Source organism: Engystomops pustulosus, chromosome 3 (genome assembly GCF_040894005.1).
Source record: "Engystomops pustulosus chromosome 3, aEngPut4.maternal, whole genome shotgun sequence".
NCBI lineage: Eukaryota > Metazoa > Chordata > Amphibia > Anura > Leptodactylidae > Engystomops > Engystomops pustulosus.
Window position 1 is genome coordinate 45,585,143 of NC_092413.1, and position 25,910 is coordinate 45,611,052.

Consider the following 25,910-nt stretch of genomic DNA (forward strand, 5'->3'; position numbering starts at 1 on the left):
ATGTTTCCACCTGTTTTCCATTGCACCACATTTGAAATAATTTTTCACATTAGGTGGGACATTATATGAATCCAAATACTACCATATATACTCAAATATAAGCCAACCCAAGTATAAGCCAAGGCTCCTAATTTTGCCACAAATAATTGGGAAACAAAATAAGCCTCCACAAGTAATGAAATGCCTCATTCAGCCAGCACCCCCCCTCAGTTATGAAATGCCCCATGCAGCCACTTCAACCCCATTGAGAAAATGCCCCTTCGGTGTACAAAAAAAATAAACTTACATACTCACCTTAAGGTGCTCCCCGATGCTCCGTGCGGATCCTCCTTCTCTTTGCGTGTATCAGAGAAGGCAGAGGTCCATCCATGCGCTCTGCCTGCCGGCGCTCAAATTGATGTCGTAAGCGGTGACACCGCCACATCATAGTGAGAGCCTTTGGGCAGAACGCATAGACAACTCTCTGCCCGCTATGTTACATGCAAAGAGAAAAAAGAAGAGGAGCCATGGAAGGCGAGTATGTAAGTTTATTTTTGTTTATATACTTGTGTATAAGCCGAGTTCAGGTTTTTTCAGCACATTTTATTCGATTTTATTCGAGTATATACGGTATTTATTTAAAACAGTATATACATGTGTAGACTTTCATGTAAATGAATGATCTGTAGATGATTCAAATGAACACAATGGGACCGATTAACCAATACTATCAAAGATTTAAACTAGTCTTAATTTACACCAAATTGGAATGATACATTTAAGAGCACCTACTACTTATTGGCTTAGATTTCACCAGAAAATTGGCCAAAATTTAAACTTATTGTTATGATTTTTGACACAACTTAAACCAGTGATAAGAAAAAGGAAAAAGTTTTTTTCAGATCACCCACTTCTTGTTTATGTGTTAGGTGCCGCTGCACGGACAAACTGAGCCGGATCAGTGCAATGTAGGACAATGGAGATAGTGAATCCAGAAACCAGGCAGGCATAGAGGCAATAAGCTGTAGTAGAACTTTAATTTATTTCATCTTCGTAAAAAAAAAACTTTAAAAAGGTACCATGGTGAAAAATTACTAACGCGTTTCGAACTGAGAGTTCTTAATCATAGTCTTAAACCAGTGATGACTAACCTATGACAAGTGTGTAAAGAGGTGACAAACCAAGATGTTTGTCCTGAAACACAGCAAGCCAACAGCACCCGGTGGCGGAGCAACTCTCCTTCTGAACGGCAGCCATCTTACCTCCGTTATTGAAAGCAGTTAGTTAGGCAGTGAAACCTGAAGCTCTTAAGTGCTCTGCAGACGTTACTAGCGCCCCTCAGTGCTGCTGATTCCCAGGCTGTTACTGTGAGCAGAACATGTCTTACCAAACCCCCTGGTCTCTCCCTCCTCCCTCTGCCTGTGTAATCTAGAAGCAGGAAGTACAGGGGGAGACCTGCTCGGCTCATTGTAATAACCTGTAAAGATAAAGTACGGAGGGGCTTTGGAAACACCCACCAGAGCCTGCAAGCTTATTATAATAATTAAACAAAAATTATATTAGAAGGAAGGAGGCCATGGATATTAAATACAAGATTACCACAGTCACAGTGCCTGGATCTATGAGTAAGGTTCATCATGTTTAATTTTGATGGTAGATTTCCTTTAAGTACACTTTTTTTTGTTGCTTACACCTTCCCCAGCTCAGTTGGCTTTTCCAGAAGTCCTTTACATTACAAATGTGAAATATAAATAAGAACACGGATCAGTTTAATCCTGTCAAAAAGGCTGCAAAGCAATAAATGAATTCCATAAACACAGATGACTAATTCATTAATCACACTTTGTCTTTCCATCTGCCTGATTAACCGATGCTTTTATTTATTTACCTTCTCGGAGGAACACTTAATCTGTTGTATGCGTTCACCACATCAACTATGTCCAAATTAATGATATGCCGAGGAAGAGGAATTAAGTGAAGGACAGCAAAGTAAAGAAAGTCAGATTTTGTAAGCACTGAGACTAGACTAGTATAACTTGTATACAGCCAGGAATTAAATATTCGGCATGGGGTGTTAGGAATTGTGTACTTAAGAATTTCCATCCATGTCAAGATATATGAAAGATGATGAACACTGGAGACAAATACAATACTAAAGTGTACGTAGCTAGATATGATAGCTTCAATGGAGCTCCGTGAAATGCTCTATTCTCAAGATTACTACTGCTCATTCTGCTCCTCAAGATCCGCTTTTATTCCTGTGGGTTTCCTGTTGAAATTATTGGAATGGTAATGCATTATAAAGCCTATTTCTGCTATAATAAGTGTTTCAGCTCACATGCAGCACAATTTTGTAGATTTTGTCACTTCTCAATTAGGGAGAGAAGGAAAAACTGCATATTTAAATTGGTGACTATGCTGCTGTGATCACAGGACTTAACTAACCAGCAATTTCTAATTACTAACTAACAATTGATTCCTGTAATTTGCTATTACGCAATATATTTTCTTAACCTGTCTCTCAGAAAGGATACACGAGCTCTGCAGTAATTCAACAGTAAGAAAAACACTTAAGAATTGGTTTAAGTCCAGATCTAAAGCTTGAAAGGGGGTTTCCTAACCACTATAAAATTGAGCAGAGTACATGGCATTATTTTCTACTATATTCCACTCCTTTATTAAACCCATGTTTCTTTCTATAAACAATGACATTTGCTAAAGTACAATTTGCCATCATGGAATTAGATTTGCTGTTTTAATTTTAAACCCTAAATTTTAAACCCTGAATCTTTATCAACAAGTGCCATAAAGAAAGCTAATCTTTTGGAGGGCTTTATGGTTAAAGAACAACCAACCAAGGTAAAGAAATGTAGGGTCAGTCAATAGGTTAGTACGTAGGTTAAAGGGGTATATGAGGTGTGAACATGACAGTCTTAGTTACATATCACAAACATAAAGGTGATTCTAAACATAGGACAACTACAGTAATATAGCAGGATGGATCCCTGACAAGGACTACAAGTAACCACACAGACAACAAAGAAGGTTTACGGTACTCCTTTTATAGTTTCTTGTGGAGTCACTAGAGGAGGAAGGTTCTGCACCATTGTCTCCATTGGACCCAGCAACCAGGCGATTGCCAGCTAGGTCTCAGCAGACCAGACCTTAGTAGTGACAGATGTCTAAAAAACCATCCATCTTCCCCTGTAACTGATCTGTAATGGATCTCATTATCTCACAAATGGGGTCCTTTGGGTATTTAGAAGACAGGAATTGAAGACAACAATTTTGAGGTGAACCTAATAATCGCTGTTCTTATCATATTCCCTGGTAAAGTCAAGTATTAATAAATCTTTACTCATTTGCTAATATCATCTTGATCATCATTTGTCTGTAATTGTAATCATGTTACAATAACAGACAACATTAGACATTATAGAAATCAAAATTAAAGGGGTTGTCCAAGTGGGGTTTTTTTGTCTTTAAAGCCCCCCCCCTCCCCCCAAGGGCAACCTGTACATTTTTTAACACAATCGGATAACCCCCTTAAAGGGGTATTCCCACCTGGGCATTTACATTTAATTTAATACATTTTTAATATGTAAACATTTCTTCAATTGGATGTTATTTAAAAAATGTTCCTGTGTGAAGATAATTTCTCATAAATGTAGTCGTGTTGTCCCTTAGAAACGAGATAGCTTCCACAGATACGACCACCACACACTCAGACATGCGCTATTGAGTCCTGCCTGACCCCCTGGATTCAGTGATCATTACCACAGGATGGCAGTGGGACATACAGTAACTCCCGGACATTTCATATACAAAAACCTTTTGTTTCTTTGTGCAGCAGAGGTGGACGTATCCAAGGACACAGTTGTTTCTAAGGGACCGTATGACTCTTTTATGAGAAATTATCTTTGCACAGGTAAAAAAAAATTTAATAACATCTAATTGAAGAAATGCATACATATGGCAGATTAATGGAATTGAGTTTGAATGCCCAGACAAGAATACCCCTTTAAGCATAATAAAACAGCGTAATGTGTTATTAAGAGTAATCTTTGAGATTGTATATCCCAGCTCGCTTCAGGTCAGCAGTTCCTTTCATGTAATTGTAGGCTGATTTCTGACCTTCCTTAGAATCATCCTTACCCGTCAAGGACCCATCTTTCATGGAGCCCCAGACTGAGTTGTTGTTGTTTCACCAAGCTGCTTGCCTACGGTGCTATAGCCCATCCCAACCTTGTGCAGGTCTATAATTTTGTCCCTGGTGACCCTAGCTCTTGGGTCTTGGCCATGGTGAGGAGGCTGTAGTGTGATTGATTGTACAGTTATCAAAGTCAAATGGTACAATTAATATATGTAAGTGCAGAGTTGGAGGAGCTTCTTTTAAAAAAAACTAACAGATCTGAGAAAGACAGAATTCTTGCTGGTTGGTAGCTGATCAAATATGTATTTCATGCAATAAAATGCAAATTTATCATTCAAAAATCATAAAATGTGATTGTCAATCGTGACTAGAAAGAGATGTGATGTGAAAGAGACATCACTTCTCACATTATTACTGATCTACAGCATATTTACATGACCGATATCTTATTTAGTATCATAACATCATGGGAACCCCAGACATGCCTGCAGCGCTCACTATAAAGCATGTAAAGCATACCATAAATCAATAATAAATTATAAATAAAAAAGACTAAAGAATCCTCAGATGATCTCTTGGCACATTCAGCCTCTCGTGAAGGCCAGAAGGAGATTATTACTTTAACAACCTTATTTTGGCAGGCCCACCACCAAGGGAATAAACATTAGCTGCAAGAAATGAAATATCTGCAATTTATTTTTTTCTGTATTTATCCACATAAGGACAAATTCTCCAGGAATGAGTAATCCTAAAACATGCGAAAAGACAATACAAAACATTAATGGGAGCAGACCAGATAATTATTAGATTGGTCATTTAGTAATGGGCCAGTTACTCCAATAACAAACACAGCGAAAGTGCTGCTCCCTTATGTAATGACTAATGGTACTTTATTTTATCACAATTTTGTCTCTTAACCCTTTACTAAGGGTGACTGGTACTTCGTTCAGGGCAATTTTTGCAGTTTTCTTCTGCTCTTTTTTAAAGGAAATCTACTGTCTAGGAACTACTTTTTTCAGTAGTTTCAGCTATCTAATGGCACATGTGTGGGTCATGCATGTGCATATTGTATCATTTGTTAGCAAGCTGCCGATAGTGTCATAAATTATATTGCGTCTTTATGCAAATTACCTTCCGAGGCTACTCGGGGCATGGAGTTGCCTCTGTAAACTCCAGGGAGGCTAAGGCTACTCCAAACCCTCAGCAGCCTCCAAAATGCTTTATAGATCAAATTTTTTTCCTTTCATGACATGGGAGATAATAATTTGATCCGATGTGAAAAAATGAAAAATAGATTTTCCATTAAAGGACATCCATCACCAGTTTACTGGTGGTAGAGTGTCCTAATTAGACTGCTTGTTCCGTCTAGGGGATGGGGGGACTGTTTTTAAGACATTTTCTTGCCTCTTTATTAACTAAATATGAACTTTGTAAAAGTGCCGGAGGTGCTCAGGCTGACGTAGCCCAAGCGCCTCTCAGCTTTCCTAGACTTTAATTTATGAACGCCCCCGCTGTAAGCCTCCTCCTGCTCCCAGCCAGGGAATTCGGATTCGAGGCGTGGAGAGAGCGGGGCTGTGCTCTCTTCTAGTTCCCCATCCAGCAACAGAAGGCGGCTTGAAGCAGAGGCGTGCATAAATTAAAAGCTGTCCAAGCCGAGAGGCGCTCAGGCGCCTTCAGCCTGAGCGCCTCCAGCACTTTTACAAAGTTCATATTTCATTAATGTCTAAAACACAGTCCCTCCATCCCCTAGTCAGAACAAGTAGTTTAATTAGGACATTCTATTACAAGTAATCTGGTGATAGATGTCCTTCAAAATAAAATGGAATAAACCTTAATCAAAATATGCTAAAGATATTTAAGGTGTCAATTAGTCACACTTTCCCATCTTTAACTAAAGATGCAGATGAGAATATCCCTATAATATCACACCAGGATTGTGTTTCTAGGTGCAACGTAGCCAAAGATATTCAATGTTAAATTTACAATTGGAAGTAAAATACAGCTCCCACTCCAGACCATAACTTTAACAATGGATACCTCAGATCTTCTGGCACCTAGAAACACAATCCTAGTGCAATATTAAAGGGGAGATTCTCCTCTTAAAAATGGCACCAGAACTGTGTTTCTTTGTGCAAACAGGACATATATAGTCATATCAGTCAAGGAGGGGTTAAAGTCCAGATAAAAAAAGTTGTCCAACATTTATAGGATAGTCATAAGACTTTAAATTTTTCTTCACTCTTCACTTTGAAAAGAAAAAAATAGTGGGTGGTATTGAATCATCTGCTTAGTGGTTGTTTGTACCCCAGATTTGGTGCACTATGAACTTATTCCCTATCCACATACTGATGGTTGCTGATGATTGATGGACAGACTGGCAAGAACAAGAACAATCATTTGGACACATGAAGGCAGAGCAATTTGTACGTGTAAGTTACATTTAATGATTGTTTTACTAAAATAAACTCAATGCTTCCCTACTGAGATATGAAATAAGTCATAAGTGAAATGTGACTGTACTTTCACAAATCATGTTTAGACATAGATTCATTGGCGTGCGCAAAAAAGGAAAAAGTGCCACATCTTTCCTTTGATGGAAACACTGAGACATTAGTAATGAAACGCAAAGATTGAAAATACTAAGCTGGTCTTTTAGAGAATAAAGAATTTTGGGTGGTGCATTGGTTGCTTTTCCATGTCACAATCTATAATAAGTATAAATCCAGATACTTTGCAGTTGAAGGTCCTGTGAACCACGCGATCCAGCAGCCTCCTCTCCGGAGACGGGATATACAATAGCGAGTAAATTTGTTATGGTAAAAACAATTTTGGTAGATTTAGGGCTGTAAAAGACCATCCTATTTAATGTTTGTTATTGTGTTTACCTATTTAGATATAGAGGCTGCTGTTTATATACTGTTACTTTACTCTATATAGGCCCCGAGGGCTAAAACACACATGTTGGTCGTTATGCAAATCACGGTACGCAAATCACAGCATTGGTGGGAATGCCAGACTCCTTGCATCATAAATTTCTATAGTAATAGAAGTCCCTTCTTCCCCGCTGTAATCATGTTTATAATTTGGCGCTGCTATTTTGCAGGAAAGCAGGGACTCCTATCATATATCACTGTATGGCAGTATATGGGGGATTTTCCTCATCATTCATTAAAATATGCAAATCGCACATTGTAATTAATGGGTTAAAACCAGACAGCCGATCATGTCAACCGATCGTAATAGTAATTTAACCCCATAGGCAAGGGGTTAAATATGGCCCTTAAAACCTCTGCTTCTGCTGAAGCGCCAGGGACTTCTGCTCCCACATGGGTGACCCCCAGTAGTTGTGCCCATCAGGTCCCACAGTTTTGGGGCAATCCAGGGATACATTTAGATATGGTAGGGCTCAGACCAGTGGACCTTTTAAAAACATTTTTGCCAATGAATTAATTAGTCTTATGGTCTTACAGACAAATCTCTATGCTGCACAACATATTGCCCAAAGCCACACTTTTTCCTTGCACAACGCCTCTGTTGTCACTGTAGCAGAGATGGAAAAATAATGGGGCATAATACTGCTTATGTGGCTATTAAAGAAGCAAACGATCAGGGACCCCGATTTTCCGCATGGCCATGAGTAAGATGCGCTTTGAAGCCATCGGTAAGTTTTTACATTATGTGGATAACGCACAGTGCCCACCCAGAGCTGACCCCAGATATGACTGATTATTTAAGATACGGCCCATCCTAGACCATTTAAGTGCCAGGTTTGTGCAGAAGCACCTGTCTATTGACAAGTCCCTGGTACATTTAAAGGGAGACTTTAATTCTGCCAGTGCGAGAGTAGATCATGGTAAACCTACAGGTTCAGGATATATGAACGGTAGGACTCCAGAATAGAGCCCACAGAATCCCCCCCCCCCCTCTGCAAATCACTAGTAAAACAGTAGTAGTACCCACTACTGGACCAGGGCTACCACCTCTACCTGGACACATTTTACCAGCACTACCCTGTTCAAGAGCATGCGGCACTGTTAGAAGAAATCAGAGGGGTCTGCTGAAGTCGCTCCTTGGGGAAAGGCACGAGAGGACAAGGACAGAGGACCTTGTATTAAAGCGCATCTACCACCAATATGAAGGACTGTATGCAAATGGGCCCCTCATTGCAGCCCCCTAGAGCCCCTCAGGCTCATTTGCATAGAGTCTTTCATCCTGGTGGTAGATGTCCTTTAACAATAATACTTGGGCACATCAGCACTCTTGTCCCAGTACAAGGTACCGAAATGTAGAAACCCCCATAACTGACTGTATATTGGATTACAGGGGGGGGTGGACTTGTCGGACCAGGTGTTTCAGCCATACAACGCCATGCGGATGGTGTGGTACAAGAAGCTGTTCGTGCACATCATCCAGATGGCACTGCACAATGCATACGTGTTACACAGATGTGCAGGCCAGAGGGGAACTTTCCTGGAATACCAAGAGATGGTAATAAAACATTTGATTTTTGTAGACCAGGAATGGGGGAGCCCACACTTATTGTACCAGGGCGGCACTTTCCAGGGTTGTTATTCTAAATAATTTTCCTTTAAAATCCTCACTACACCCCTAGATTAATACATCGAGGAGTGTAGTTTACAAAATAGGGTCAGTTCTCTGGGCTTTCTACTTAACTGGTCCCCAAGGGCATCTACAAATGCTTCTTGCTGCCAAAAAAACATGTTAAATGGCTACCTTCATCTGTAAAAAGAAAAAAAAATAGCCAAATGTAAAAAAAATTATGGAAATTGTGCATCGGCTTCCTAATTATTATAGCAATCTTCTAGCAGATCAATCACGGTGTATCACTGTGGTCTAATCATATGGACCCTCATCCATCTTAGTAGTCCTGGACCATACTAGGTGGAGAATTGGCTGCATATACTGTATATGGCAAAGACCTAGGATAAAAAGTAGCTGTCAACAAGTATCTTCCATAAAATAATAATAATAATAGTTATCTGGGAACTTGACCACTTCAGTTACCTCAAAATTATATTTAGCCATTCAGATGATTTAGTTTCTATACAAAAATGTATGGCAATGATTATAGAGACCTAAAAGGCTACATTCCAGCAAATTTGTCCAATAAAGCAGTGAAATGATGACTGATGAATGACTAAATAACTAGACAGATATTCCATGACGAAGTGTGGGATAACTTGATGTCGATGCTTTTGAGAGTTATTACAGCAAACACAAAATGTACTAATTTTTTTGCTGCAGGAAAAGGGACAATTCAAGAGCCATGAGCTCCGCACAATATAAACACCCCCCCCCCCCCCAAGTAACAATTTGGATACATGCTCTCTAGTTATAGTAATATAATCAAATGGGGTAATGTAAAATATTCAGCTTCAAAATAATAGTAGTCATGAGCATATATCTCATATATGTCTCATATATGCAGGATGACAGGTGTAGTACTGTGCAATTTATACAGGACTAGCTAGTCTCTTTCATTGACTGTCTGTGTGTGGCCAGCAGTCTCTTTCATTGACTGTCTGTGTGTGTGTGTGGCCGGCAGTTTCTTTCATTGACTGTTTGTGTGTGTGTGTGGCCGGCAGTCTCTTTCATTGACTGTCTGTTTGCGTGTGGCTGGCAGTCTCTTTCAGTAACTGTCTGTGTACGGCCAGCAGTCTCTTTCAGTGACTGTCCGTGTGTGTGTGGCCGGCAGTCTCTTGCAGTGACTGTCTGTGTGGCCCGGCAGTCTATTTCAGTGACTGTCTGTCTGTGTGGCCGTCAGTCTCTTTTAGTGACTGTGTGTGTGGCCGTCAGTCTCTTTTAGTGACTGTGTGTGTGGCCGTCAGTCTCTTTTAGTGACTGTGTGTGTGGCCGTCAGTCTCTTTTAGTGACTGTGTGTGTGGCCGTCAGTCTCTTTTAGTGACTGTCTGTGTGTGTGGCTGGCTGTCTCTGAGCTTTGCACAGCTGTTTATAAAATTACAGCTGATCTCTGATTGGTTGCCATTGGATTTTGGAAAGCGCCGAGTAAAAATTTCGGCTCAAAACCTGATCTAAGACGTTCCCTGAGTCACAAGCAACAACTGTGCAAAATTTGGTGATAAACGGACATACATCCATCCATCTTTATTATTAGATAAGAGTACAATTCTGTGCCCATATATACAGGACTGTGTACTATAAATATATGTGTATACATACATACAGGATGAGAATAGTGGTACTGTATAATGACTAGGGTTGCACTGATACCAGAATTTTGAGTGTGATACAATATCTTGAAAAGTATCACAGTGCTCCATTTTTAAGAATAGAAAAAAGTATTATCTGAATGTTTAGGTTGCGGTCACATGGGACGTTTACATGGAGTTTAGAAATGCAATGCAAACGTCTCGGGACGTATTCTATCAGGGTTTTTTTTTGCGGGTGGCAAATGGACCCATTGATTCTTATTGGTCTGTTCAAAATGCCAAAATCAACACTTTTTTTTCATTTTGCACGCAAATTTACATAAAGAGTGGTCAAAAGGCTATACTGTCCCCAAAATAGTATCAATGAAAATGTTATTATGCCCTGCAAAGAATGACACAGCCTTGTACACCCTCGTATGAAAAAGATACTGCTGTCATAATATTGCAAAACTAAGTTGTTGTTTTTCACAAAAGATTTACATTTTTTTTTAGTACTAAACCCTATAGAAATTCACGTATCATACCGACCCAATCAATAAAGGTAAGGTGTTATTTGGATCACACAGAAAAAGATCTAAAAACAAAGCACATAGGAGTATGTTGCACCTGTGGGTTTTGTTGGCAATTCTACCACATTTGGAATTTTTTTAAAGTTTCCCTGTACAATGATCAAAATATAAAATAATGACACTAAAAAATAAAATTTGTCCGGCAGAAGACAAGCCCTCCTATGTTTCCGTAAACAGAAATATAAGAAAGAAATGGCTTGTGGGAAGAGGTGGGAAGTAAAAAACGGAAATGCAAAAACTGGAAAATTGCCCAGTAATGAAGTGGTTAAGAAACAAAAACTACAGAACCTATCTTGTACGTACGTAATACAGGCAGTGCCTTTATATGCATGATAAGAGCGATAGTGCTGTGCAGTGCTCATACACATAGAATAAGAGTAGTAGTACTGTGCTCATCTATGCAAAATAAGATTATCGATACAGTACTCCGAACACTGCATTTTCGTAGGGTTTCCAGACTTTTTACTGTTCTGCCCTGAATTCCCTCGGGTTTTTGGCGTGGACGTCGGACAACTCGACTGTTTCAGACGAACCGCGGAATTTAAAAAGCAAATTGTGTCACAAGATCAGCACTCACATATGTAAATGTGCCCCAGTGTGTCAAACTTAGTGAGTGGTTGGGGAAGGGGGGGCGGTGAGTCCGGGCTTGAGCCAAAACTGCCCATATAATTATCCGCCTTTGAAATAACAATTATCAAGCTTGTAATGCTTGGTTATTCCCCCGGAAATACATGAATAATATGACAGCTGGGTATCATTCAACTCTCTGGTAACATGGGTGTGCGCCCAGTTAAATGCAGTGCACAATTAATGGACAGTGGAGAGTGTGTAGCGACAATATCTAGTTGCCAATTTCATCTCAAATTTTTAAGTAATCGTGACATAGCCCCCTTATCTTTCATTTTATTCGTGGGTTGTTGGCTATTATGTTGTAGTACTTAAATGGTTAATCGGGAAGTCTATATTTCCCGCTTCTGTCAGGGTGTTCTGCCTGGTTACTGTTCACTTATTCAGGTTCTGAGGGCCTGCGGTACGCTCCGCTTTGATTGGTTATGGGCTGGAGCAATGAAATCATTGTTGCTGTACTAGTTTGGTGCACTCAGCCTGGATTGGTTATGGGCTGGAGCAATGAAATTATTGTTGCTGGAGTAGTTTTAGTAGGCGTATTTATAATTGGTTATTAGTTCTGAAGCCTCACCTTTAAAAGAAGCAGTCGCCGGTGATCTTGGCAAGTCTTCCAGAAGAGATCGTTTGAAGTGCCCCGCCCTGCCGCCCTATTCTTTAATTTTAAGCTAATATCATCACAGTGTTTATTAGTGGGAGTTATGTCTCCCAGCCGTTGCTGGGGAGACTTGGTTTAGTTTAGTAAATACTTTGTGATTTTAGATATTGATGTATGTAAAATATTGTGCAATGAATTGTTTTGAATTATTTAATTATTTATGGATTTATTTAATTAATAAATATTTTATGGTTACCTTTTAATAAACATTGCGGCCAATTTATTACACTAAACTTTATTGTGTCGTGACTATTTATTTTTATTGTTATTAGTGCATATTTGAGTGGGGCTTATGTCACCATGAGGTATATTTGTAATTTTACAGGGAATACGAGTCGTTACTGGAACAATTTTAGGAGAGCTGACAGGCTTCTGACCTGTTCTAACATCACAAGGAATATGAGTGTCAGAATAGACCTCTAACATGACAGGTCTCCTCATAACGACCTCAGGATCCTTTCCGAAAAATGACAAAGAAAGAAATAACGAGGCAGATTCTCGTATGTGACAGTCCTCACTCATTGACAACACAAAAAATGAGAAAACATCTTGTCTCTTGTCCAACATCAGTTAGACAACATAAAAACCCTAAAGCAAGATGGTTTCAAATCTGCTGTGTTTCCTCAACTGATACAAATCTATCGAGCTGGTTTTCAAGTCTGACATTTTGAGCCCAATTAAAAAAAAAAAGCAGAATAAAAAAGATTTATAAAAACCAATGCTTAAAGTACATCTACCACCAGGATGAAAGACTATATGCAAATGAGCCTGAGGGGCTTCAGGTCCCATTAAAAGCTATGGAGCCTGGAGCCCCTCAAGCTCATTTGCATACAGTTCTTCATCCTGGTGGGAGATACCCTTTAAACATGAATGCGCTACCATGTAAGGCAACGAGAAATAAAACATGCTGGTAAGAAGTATATCAAGAAATCTGCAATTGGAAAGATAGTAAAGTGTGGTAAAATAAACTACCAGCTTGCAGGGTATGAAATATATTTTTGAAAACTGTGTTTCACCGCACAGCAATTTCTGTCAGCTCAATAGAGATTAATGGAGCAGAACGGCCATGCCCGGCCGCCTGACATAAGTCTGACCGAGCGACGAGGGGTCGCAATCTGTGGGGGTCTCAGCACTTAGACCCCCACTGATCAGCAAGTTAGGACCTATCCTGTGGATAGGGCCTAACTCTAGTTAGTGGGATAATGTCTTTAATGAGGTCTTCAAATGTATGTATTTCTGGCTCTGCAATTTGAAAGAGGAGATTGTTACATTTAATACGATAACAGAACCATGATCCGAGCTGCCACCTCCCACCTCTAAACCTGACTCCGGCAAAAAGTGACTCTTCTTAACTCAATAACAAGGAAAGGATATAGAAAGGATATTTTGTATCCTACAAGAGGGGGCTTTTAGGTTAATGGTGTACAAGCTGGTGACAGAAAACCCTTAAAGAGGATCGGTCACCAGATTTTACCACACTTAACTACTAGTGCCCCCAGATAGGGTATGAAATGTCCTTTCTAGAGTTGCCTCTTTTAAGTAAAATCTCACCTGTTTACCTAGAAAATATGGCACCCAGTCAGGTAAATAGGACTTCTCTCACCTCATTTTTAAATGAGGAGTCAGGTTTAGTGCTTGAAGGAGGAGAGTCAGTTTTTGACATATTAAAGAGAATATCATCTTTCAGGTTACATCAGGCTTATGATTTTGGGAGCTACAGAAGTACAAGCAGAGGTACAAGCAGCTAAAGACATATTTGGATGTGTAAGCTGCAGATAAAGATCCAGTTCCTGCCAACTGTTTCATTGCCTGTAAGTCCAGTTCTGCAGCTCACAGAACAACAAGCCTGATGTGATCTGAAAGAGGAGATTCTTATCTTTAATATGATACAAAAAGCATTTTTGTAGGGGCTATGGAATTTGTAGGGGCTATTAGATGATTTTGACAATATCCATGTACCCACTAAACTCATCTGATGTGAAAATGACGTGACTTTGGGGGAGATGTTTTGTAGGTAAATGGGTGAGGTGTCATATAAAAGAAGAAATTCTAGAAAGGAAATTGCACACCATTCCTGAGGGGGCTAGCAGTTTAGTGGGTAATTGATTTTCTTTCTGTCATTTCTTCTTAAAAAGGAGCACAAAAACGATGCAGAAGACCCCCTAAGGTAACGAGCATGACAGTGGGGAGTCTACAAGCAGTAAATCTAGTGGTAGATGTTCTTTAATTCTCCAGGATAAATGAAAAAACTGCATATTTTCAGAACTTCATGTAAATTGGGCATTTCATCTACAAGACTAAGCAGTCAACAAAAAAACTGAAATGGGGAATAAAAAAAGTGTATTTAAGGTCCCGAGGATTCTCTATACCCCAAAACAATTAAAGGGACTGAGCAGCACTCCCAGCTAATGGTCTATTGTTAGGATTGATCATTAAGTGTCCAACACAATTCAATATGGAGCAGAACGCAGGTGGCTCCATAAACTTCACCAGAGGTCTCTGGGAGCAGAGAGATCAGTTTGTAACTAGGGGTCGTCTGTAAGTCAGGGACTGCCTCTACTGAATGACCTTGTAAACACTGGGCTCTCCAGACTGGGACACTAAACCACTGGACCATAAGGACCTGTGGGTGGTTTACTGTCCAAAGCACCTTGCCAAGTCCCTATTAAAGGGTGACCACCAAGAATGTATATGCACATGTATTGTATATATAATACACTATGCATAAAAGCCATATTATACAGTACAGTGAGTGTCTGCATGGCTTTCATTCTTAACCTTTGTCATCGGGTTTCTATAAACGTCCTCCTGTTTTATATTCTCTCCCAGACGGTAGCGGGTTTATCAGTATGCGCGTCTGGTGCTGCTCCCGCAGTAATTCGAGGCCACCTTCACCTCCGCTACCTTGTTTGTCCTGTCACAGCATTTTGTATAAACGTTCCTTTTAAGCCTCAGCAATTTTATCATCAGCGTGTGAACGTGTGGCGCATCATCTGTGGATTCACGGGCGGTTATGCGGGATCAGAGGTCTATTTGTTTATTTATTCCGCTGTTTATCTGGGACGGGTTGGATGGAAATGTTATCTTCATTTACCAGCGCGGTTGGTTGCGGCTTCAAAAAAAATAGCCGAAATTTTAAAGGAACACAAACCTTAGATCCGAATGTCTTATTGACAAATAAATGCAAAGGGACTTATTGTCACCACTTTTCAGCTTTCCAGCACAATGGCTACAATGTCTGTCCGCTCTCTGTACGAGGCTACTGCGGGGGTAACTATGGCTGCTGCAGGCGATCCCTGGCCTCATAGATAGGCTGCAGTCACCACATACTGTCACCCTGAGGCCTGTAACCTCATCTTCCTTTTTAACAGCCTTATGCCTCCAACTTTTTTGACGAGAATGAGAATTTATCAACATTAAGATTCAGTATAATCTGCAAAAATTATGCTATAGAGCAGGAGAAGCTAGCTGAACAGATTGTACATAGCTCCTCCTGCTCTATAACATCCTACCTGCAAATAGGACATGCTGCCTTTACATAGTACACAAAGTATAATCTAATGCTTAGCTTCTGCTGCTCTATAAAATGCTGTCCACAGATAAGATACTGTACCATTTTCTCAGCTCTTTTTGCCTTCGAAAGGGAAACTATATACAATCTTCTTAGCTCCTCCTGCTCTATAACATTGGACCTGCAGATAGGATGCGAAGGAAAATTGTATATAGTGTCCCATTTGAAGGCAGCATGTTATAGAGCAGGAAGAGCTGAACAGTTTGTACATAGTATCCTTTCTGCAAGCAGCATGTTATAGAGCAGGAACTCAGCAACATGCTGCTGTCATTTACAACAATATACATAGTGTCTTAAAGGACACCTGTCATCAGGTCTCTGCCACTAGTCCTGTCACCTCTTCCTGTTGGAGCAGCTCACAAGGATCCCATCCCAGCCTTTATCTAGTTATTTCATACATTATTCATTGTAAAATCATCTATTCTTTATCATGTAAATGAGGCTGGTCACATGGTCAGAGGCAGTGATGTCACCCCTGTTACCCCTTCCCTCTCCTCCCCCTGCTCATGTCTGTGTGTAATGTATAGTAAAGCATTGCTAGTGTGTGTGATGCATCTGCTGACATGCTGCATCCTCCTAATATACAGGTGAGAGACACAGACATCAGCTACACATGAATCTGACATGTTCTGCTGTAACATGGCTGCCTGGAGCTGCTGTATCTCTCCTAAACACACACACACACATGCACACACAGGCTGCAGGGGGCGTGGCCACCAGCACCAGGGAGCACATAATTATACAGGCTGTCAGTCAAGCACTGGGGGTGTGGCTGTGCCTCCCACTCATGAATAGAGTGGACAGCTTGAATATGCTAATGCTTCATTGGACATTTCACAGGTCATTTGCATCCAGCTTTAGGACCTCATTGCTTAGGTTTACAGGCATGTAGAGGGACAATGAAGGGATAGAGGCAATGCTATCTAATGGCAGTTTGTGAAAATATATTTAGTTTAGGGGGCTTATTTTGCATGACGGGTTCTCTTTAAGTGCGAACAGAATGTTATAAAGCAGGAGGATATAAGCAGGCTGTACATAGTATTCTGTCTTGTGTTTCCCCAAGGGGAGGCAAGCAAGACCACCACATGGTATATAACTGAATGACAACCTAGATCAATGTTGGCTGACCTTTTGGGGACAGAGTGCCCAAGCTACAACCAAAACCCACTTATATGTTGCAAAGTGCCAACATGACAATTTAAGCAGCAACTTATTGATCCCTGCTGTATCACAGGTTTTAATTGCTTAGGGATCCTGAGTTCACCAATACAAGAGTATGATGATGGAGAAATTTGGATTGTATCATTATTTGCTTCCACGCGCAGATGTAAATTTGAAGACATCTTAGTATCAAAGGAATTTTGGATAGAAAAACGTTACTAAAAGCGGTACTTTTTCGAACAGCAAGATCAAAAGGAGACTTGCACAAATAAGGAAATAAAAGTCTATTGGTCCTAGAGAGCAGAGTAACCATATCTTTGTGTGTGGTAGGTAGCAGCAGGACTGTGAAAATGAAAATAAAATGCAGCCCTTGAAAGAACTATTGGCAGGTCTTTCAGCCTGAAGAGTCCCTCCCTCTGCTAGGAGTAGAAGCTATAACACAATTCTGATTGAATACTAACAGCAGTTCCTCAGAACAGAGGGGAGGGATTGTGAAACAGTTCATTGAAAAGAGCAGAAAGCTCTTAAAGGGAACCTGTCACCAGCCCTCAAACTACTAATCCTCTTAGGATGAAATGTCCTTTCTAGAATTTCCTCTTTTATGTGAAATCTCACCCCTACCTATAAAAAAAAAAAACTTCAAAATTCATTCATATATGACTCTTCTCACCTAATTTTCACATGAGGTTTTAGGGGGAGTGTCAGTCCAGAAGCCCCCATCTTCCAGTCCATAGCACCTATATTATGAAAGTACCTGTCATATTAAAGATAAGGATCCCAATTTTCAGATCACATCAGCCTTATGAGGTGTTGTTCGCTACAGAACCATAGAAACAGGCAACTAAACATCTAGCTGGAAATGCAAGCTGAAGATAAAGATCCAGTCCCCACTTATCTTTTAACTGCCTGTATGTCCAGTTCTGTAGCTCTGAGAACCATAAACCTGATGGGATCTGAAGGATGAGATTCTTATCTTAACATGACACAAAAAGCATGTGCCTAGGTCATATATGATCAAAGATAGGGGCGTCTGAATTACATTACCACTGCAACCACTACATTTGACTCATCTCTTGTAAAAATGAAGTGAGAAAAGTCATATTTACCTGACTTTGGAGGTTATCTTTTTAGAAATAAAGGGGTGAGATCAGGGGCGTAAGGTGAGGTGAGGAGGTGCAGAGTTTGCGGTCGCACCAGGGCCCAAGAGGTTTAGGGGGCCCTTACAGTGTCAGTTTCCCATATGAGAAGACTATTACTATAACCCATACATTATAGTCGGGGCCTGGCACAGACTTTGCACTGGGACCCATCAGCTTCTAGTTACGCCACTGGGTGAGATTGTATATCAAAGAGGGAATTCTATAAAGAACTTTTTATCCCCTACCTGAAGAGATTAGTAGTTTTGTAGGGTAAAACCTGGTGACAGGTTCTCTTTAAGCTAAAAGACCCACTCAGAGCACTTGCAAAGGCTGCAAACCTTGATTAAAAGTACACTTTTCACAGTTCTGCTGCTACTTACTACACTTGCACTCTGGAGAAAATACCTTGCACTGTCTCCAGCTTATTATGTCCAAAACTGATGACAGATTCCCTTTAAATAATAAAAAATTACCCCTCTAAGGTGCATACAAGCTTTTCCATCCACGACTGGGTTAAGTAAGCACAGATCAATGGTTTCATGCCACAGACATCCATGAGGCTGTAATGAGGAGCATTAAGCGCTGACATCTGATCAAGGTACTCTAAAAGAAGCAGATGGGTCATATACCAAAGCACATTAATAAGGGGATTATGCAAAGCTGAACAGACTCAATGAGCAACAAAACAGTGTTGATGACAGGGACAATTTCATTACTTTTTCATCCGCTGCTCAATTAAGCGTTTCACAATGGTACAGTCTGGGTACAATCCTAATTGCGGCGCACAATTTGTCTGTATGAGCAACACTTGATTACACGCGAGCTCTAACCTTACGTGGCACTGCCAGCTCTGTGTCATAATGGTAATGTATTCTGGATATTAGCTGCAAGTCGACTCACCCAAAACACATTTATATGCTTCATTATTTCTAAAAGGAGATACTAGAAGGTCATTCCGGATAACTGGCCCTGGTAAGACATAGCCACATAACTGTGAAGGTACCAAATTGTATGGATAGTGGTTGAGGCTTAAACTGCACTAGATGCCTTAGGTCAGTAATAACCCGACACAGAAGAAAATTCTTCAGGGTCAAAAGCAGATAAAAGATGCTTAAAGGAAATCTACCATCTCGGATCTCCCTATTAAGGTAGATCTAGTGGCAGGTTCATCTAATAAATATCATCAAAACCCTTTTTTGGACTAATCCTTCCGTGCCTGCTAAATTTTGAAAAGTTTTATTACCCTAATATGCAAATATGTGAAAGAGGCTACTTGGGCGTGGAGTAGCCGGAGCTGAAGCTACACGGCGCAGCTACTCCACGCCCCAGGAGCCTTTTCCGATCCTCTACTATACCTTCAGCGTGCAGCTCCTGGTAGCTGCGTGCACTCGTCCGCTCTCTGCATGCGCAGTAGCTCCGGCTTCAGAGCGAGTACCCGCAGCTGGCAGCTCGAGCGTGGCGAGTGCACGCAGCTACCAGGAGCTATGCGCAGAAGATCTAGTAGGAGAATCGGAAGAAGCTACTGTCGTGTGGAGTAGACGCTGGCCCACTTCACAACCCCCTTCACTCCCGTCCATGCCCACTTGGAGTGGAGATGACATGAAGGGGGAAAATTATTGCAATTACAGATGGTCCACACATAACGGCTATTATTTTAGGATTTGTAAGCCAAAAAACAGCGTACAAGTCCTGATAAATGTCATTCCAATGCAATTTGTATTATTTACCTTCAAAACATGTGCCACTGGTTCCTGAGTGCGAGTGTTTAGGTCCAAATGTATCTGCTTTTGGTAGTTAATCCTCCATGTGTTTGAATTGTGTTTTAAAATGCAATTCAAACACATCGGGGCACATTTACTCACCCTGTCCTGCGCTTTCCCCGATCTGGAGTGTCCGACGAGAATGAACTCTGCCGCGATTTACTACGATCGTGCCCCCGATATCCTGCATGTGTCACTCCCCGCTCATGTCCTCCGAAGTTCACCATCTTCTGCCCGGTGCATGTAAGGGCATGACTTGTGACACAATTTTAAAAGTTAAATCCCACGCTCTGTCCTAATCAGTCGGATTGTCCGACAGCACACCCCCGATTTCTGTCGCATGAAAGAAGGCGCCGATGCGCCAAAATCCGATCGCGAGCGACACAATGCCCTTCCAACTCCCTGTCACAGCAGCGCGATCCCCGAAAACGTCAGGAAATGCAGCCACCGGACCCTTAGTAAATAAGCCCCACCATGTGAAAGCAGAACATTTGTAGATGACAAATACAAACCATATGGGGATAGGATAGTAGTTTATTCTCATACAGCAGTAAAGATAGTTGTGTGTATATACAGGCAAAGACCTAACACGTTAGATGTCTGGATGTCTTGAGTTCAGATGAAATTCCACTAATGTGTGCGGCCGCCCCAAGGTTACATAAAATTATGTTACTGGCATCACAACCAACAGCATTACAGTAGCATGGGCAAAAGTTATTTTTACTTGTCCCTGCTGAGATTTTAATACATGGCTACAGCAAGTGCAAAGACTTACAACATGAGACGCGGCTATGCAGTCACACTGAGTCGTAGCCAGGCGGCATCTCTCTTGTCCATAGGACAAATATTCAGGTGCAGTCACACAAGTACATATAGGGATTCAGAGCATAAAAAACAATGTGCACCACTGCTGCCCCCTGCTGGTTACCACCTTGGAACGTATGGAGAATACACATGATACAATGATTAGATAAACTAGCTAAAAACTCAAGTAAAGTATCGGCAAGTATAAAAGAGAAAAGTTTATAAACATTCACTGCAACACAAATTGCTACAAGTAGGCTAAGAATATGATGAAGTTTACTAGCATCAAAATGTGCAACCAAATCTATTTATGTTATACACAGAGTTTAGACAAGACTTTAACCAATTAAGGACGCATTCAGTTTGTGTTTTTTTCGGGGGTTTTCTGTCAACAGGTATGTCAATGGACATTAAGTGGTTAAATAGTCACATTTTAAAGAGGACCTGTCACCGCGGAAAACCCACAGACCAAATGTGCCCCCCCATAATCCTCCTCCCAGCCCCTTTCTCCCTAGCCGTTTTTTTTAAAATTTATGTGCAGTAAATTGATTTAAAACGATCCGACCTCTTACCAAATAAGAGGTCGAATCATGTATCTGGAGTGCTGGCTGTTGGCGTTACTCATTAGGGGGCGTGCCGACACACCCCCAGCACGCCCCTGCCAATGGACACATTCTACGAGAAGCCGGCTCTCTGTGCCGCTGTAAAGAAGCCCGGCGCGGCCACAGCCGCTGACAGTGCAGCACGGGCGGCCGGCAATGTGAATAAGCCAGGTTGCGGCCACAGCCGCTGTTAGTGCGGTGCGGCCGCACCGCGGAGAGCCAGCAGCGATGCAATGCTGCCAGCTTCTCGCAATATTATGTACATGTAGTAATCTGGGTGTTTTTACCCAGACTATCCAACACTGTCCATGCTGACCTTTCTTGCATGGGTCAGCATGACACCTACATTAAAATTATGCTTGATCACTTGTGTACAATTAGAAGAGGTATTCTGGGGCTCCCGTGCATGTGTCCTGCTGGTGACCAATCCTCAGAAGAGGTCCCCATTATCTGATGTTTGGTGGTCCGACACCTGGACTGACTAATATTCCAGCAGTAAGACAGTGGAGAGACCCAGGCGCAGAAGGCCCTGGCACGTGCATAGTGATTTTGCTAGGAAACTGCAGCTCGTTTCCCAATTGTATTATTGGAGGCAGAAAGAATGGGATTATTGTGTCGTTAACCAACTTAATGGGGGTCATTTACTAAGGGCCCGATTCGCTTTTTCCCAACGTGTTACCCGAATATTTCCGATTTGCGCCGATTGTACCTGAATTGCCCTGGGATTTTGGCGCACGTGATCGGATTGTGGCGCAGTGGCGCTGGCATGCACGCGACGGAAATCGGGGGGCGTGGCCGAACGAAAACCCGACGTATTCGGAAAAACCGCCGCATTTAAAAACCGAAAATGTGTCGCTTGGGAAGCGCTTACCTTCACCTGGTCCAGCTCGGTGTATTCCGGCGCGTTCAGATGATTTTCAGCGCAGGAACTACCTTCATAAATCCCGTCCGGACCCGAATCCTGTTCAGAGAACGCGCCGCTGGATCGTGAATGGGCCGGGTAAGTAAATCTGCCCCAATGGCTCTAGCACCAAAGGACTTATTGAAGAACTTATTGGCGCAGTGTCCAGAAGTCAGACCATCACTGATCACAATTCTCCACATTCTGAAATGGAACTTGCTTTTTTGGATAAGAATTTTATGTTCTCTTTGGCATCATTTTTTTGGTAAATATGAAATTTGATTACAGAGTTCCCTGTAGCATGACATAATGACATGATCTAATAGTTTAGAAAGTCAGAGATAACTGTTAGTCTTAAACAGGCTGAGGAAAAAAAAACTAAAAAACATAATTCTTCTTCAGGTGTCCCTGGGAATCATTCCTCAAAGTATTTTGCCTCTCGGTCCTTATTTAGTACCTCTTTTGGCCCATAGCAACCAGGGTTTCCAGCTCTCAAAAAAACTACAATCAGCAAGATGGAGGGGCGGAGCCTGCCTCCTGTCACCTCATCACAAGCGCCTGCTGCTGACCAATGAGACCAGAGCTATCTCCTATCTATCTCTCATCTATCTCTCATCTATCTATACATATCCTATCTATCATCTATCTATTATCTATCTATACATATCCTATCTATCATCCATCTATACATATCCTATCTATCATCTATCTATTATCTATATATACATATCATATCTATCTATCATCTATATATCATCTATGTATATCCTATCTATGTATATCCCATTTATGTATATATATCCTGTCTGTCTACCTGTCTATCTATCTACCAATCTATCTACCTATCTATCTATGCCTTCAGCACAGCACATGAGGGGACAGCTTGAAGACTTGGAGAGTCTCTCCTGCCACTTCCTGCCGTGGAGTGTGGGTTGTGATCGCTCTGCACCTTATGTCTGTGTGGATTATTTGTTTGTGGGAGAGCTAAGGGTAGTTTGGTTACTACATTAGTTAAGGCCCCTGGCAGCACATGACTGAGTGCTGGAGCACTGAACTGTGAGATAAACAGCTGATTGCAGGGAGAGGAGATGGGGGGGGGGTGTCTCCCTCCATAGTCAGCCTCTCAGTGAAGACTGAATGTGCCTAGCAACAGCCATATCAGGAGTCACTAACAACAAGAGGAAAGTCTGCAGAATACAAGAGGAAGGAGCAATATTTGGGTAACTAATCCAATTGCAAAAGGGCTTAAAATTACCTGCCCTACAACATATCAAAAGTTTTTTGAAATGACGGTTACACTTTAAGCCCAGTTCAGACTTGCTTTCGGATCTTCTTTGTTACTTTGTTACTAAAACAATGAAAACTGGATTTGCTAAAATGTCCAATGATTTGAATAGACTTTTAATGGCTGACATTATTGTCTGTTTTCACCACCTCTGTTAGCGAATTCATTATTTGAGTGGAGAAGTGGATGGGATATTGAGAGCTTTTTATTCCATCGCAGATAACAGAAGCCTAACAAAAGTGGTGGAAATGGAGACTAACAGAAGCCATTAAAAGTCAGTTGATACGGATCTATTAGCTGCAAGTTACGATCATTTCTGTGATGGAAAACAGTAACAGTGGTCCAATCCCAGGCGTGAACTGGGCCTTACACATTTAGAACCAGGGGACTGTAGAAGGCAGCCCAGAGGTTATTGTTACATCATGAGGGACATAAAGTGATAGCTGTCTAACCCCCTTAGTTGCCAAGGTCACAACAGACATGGCATCTAAGGGGTTGATAGCTGATGTATTAGTAAGTGCATTTTGTATACAATTAGAATGGACAGGAGCACATTGCAATTGCTGACTACTGAAGTCTTACTGCCAAGTAATGAGAAGCTTTCCAAGACTAGTGGAGTGAATATAGGTGAATCCCCCCCCCCCTCATTTACAGTAATCTGTATGACAGCATTATAGAAAACTAGAGTCTAAGCAGCTAAAATAAAAGTGTACACATGGAAAAACTCTTAATGCCAACAATGAAGACTAGAGCAGATCTGTACCATATATTAGGAAGTGTTCAATGTAGAATTACCAGGTTAAGCTCCAAATATTTCATAAATCTACTTGTAGGTAAACGCACACGTGTCCCCGGAACCGGTCTACTGATATAAATAAAGATTTTTCTTTTTATAGAAGACGAGGATCGGACATGGACAAGGTGAAATTTATAAGTAGAGATCACTGCTGAGGAACAAAGGCTCAATCAATTTATAAAGATGAAAGATGCAAAAGTAATACAAGGACACGTCTGCGCCGCCTGCACCCGAGCAGCCGCGATCACATGTAATGTGATTATATCTGTAGCTGCTTTTCCCCGTCTCAGGAGTTTCCAGTCCATTGATGTCATTCTGTCTGTCTGCTTCTCCTTGCGTCGTTTAGTAATAACCGCAAAGAAACTGAATTAGATCTCAGTAATTATTAAATCAAATATGGATTCTCTGTATTATTATTGATGTTACTGTCACAAATCACAAGTTGAAGGTAGAGAAATGTATTACGCCCCAGAAGAAACCTGAGCAGACTGAATGGGTCTCCTGTATGAGGCCATGTTCACACCATGTGCTTGGATTCCATTTGAAACACATTTCAAGAGCATTCGGAGTAAATCCTATTTTACTTTATTCAAAACTTCCAACATGGAAACTATCTATAGGCCCACATTTACTTCAACTTTTTTTTTTTTTAACTTCAATGTGTAGTGAGTCAGACAGCCCATTCTTTAAAAAGGGCATAAGAACAGGGGTAAGCAGGATAATTTGCTTATTGTGGGGGTCTTGGCAGATCAAGTGGATATGTGATCTGTCAGTTAAAGTGACTAAACATATTTTTGAAAAATACTATTATACATCAGTACAACTATCCCTACATTGTTCCTCTCCATGCCTATAAAGTTCCACAGTCCATTCAGAAAGCTGACTCGCCATCTATGCAAATGACCTCATGTGAGCCCAATCATCATCTTTTGTCTGAGCTGAGGCGGGAAAATTCATGTCCTTCCCACTCAGCCGCACCTCCAGCTCATTCCCCCATCCCTCAAGAAAGAGGGAGGTGCAGCCTCACTGAAGAGAATTTCTGAGAAAGGGGTGAATGAGCCGATTTCTCTCCAGTGAGTCAGTCACACACAGCCAGCATCTCTCTTATTCCTGAGGGTGGGTTGAATGATGCAGCAGAGCTTAGTTCATTTGACTCTAAAAAAGGAGGTCCCTTGTCCATCAGGAAGCTGGAGGCGGGACTGAGATAGCCTAGAAGAACATGAATATGCATAGATGGTGAGTCAACTTAACACACTAAATTTTACAGGCATGGAAAAGAACAACATAGGGATGGTTTTACTTCTGTATAATAGCAGTTTTCAAAGAAATGTTTAGTTAGTGTGGGTTAATTTATCCCCTTTAAAGAGGACCTGTCACCCTTACTTTAGTAAGCAGCTCCTCGTGCCGTTTTCAGGGTGACAGGTCCTCTTTAAGGCCCCCAAAGGTCATAGAAAGAGGTTATATCCTATGCACATGCTTTCACTTAGGAATGCTACTTTTGTTTTTTTTTTATACTACAATAATTTTAATCTCAAAATCTAAAAGAAGATGAACATAGCAATCCATATACACTACTCTTCATATACTGCCCTTTTATATTCAGAACGTTTTTTCCATTCATTAATTGTGTGCAGTAAGTATTATCGAAGCCCCCATTCTCTATTCTTATAATGATGTGCATAATGATAATCATCTAGCATTACCATTACTCTTCATT

At 41.1% G+C, this 25,910-nt stretch overlaps 1 protein-coding gene across 2 annotated transcripts in view; it reads right to left on the minus strand.

The window, feature by feature from the left end:
• Window positions 1-25,910, minus strand: part of DTD1 (D-aminoacyl-tRNA deacylase 1) — an 88,173-nt gene that overhangs the window by 42,629 nt on the left and 19,634 nt on the right. The gene's annotated exons all lie outside the window — the stretch shown is intronic.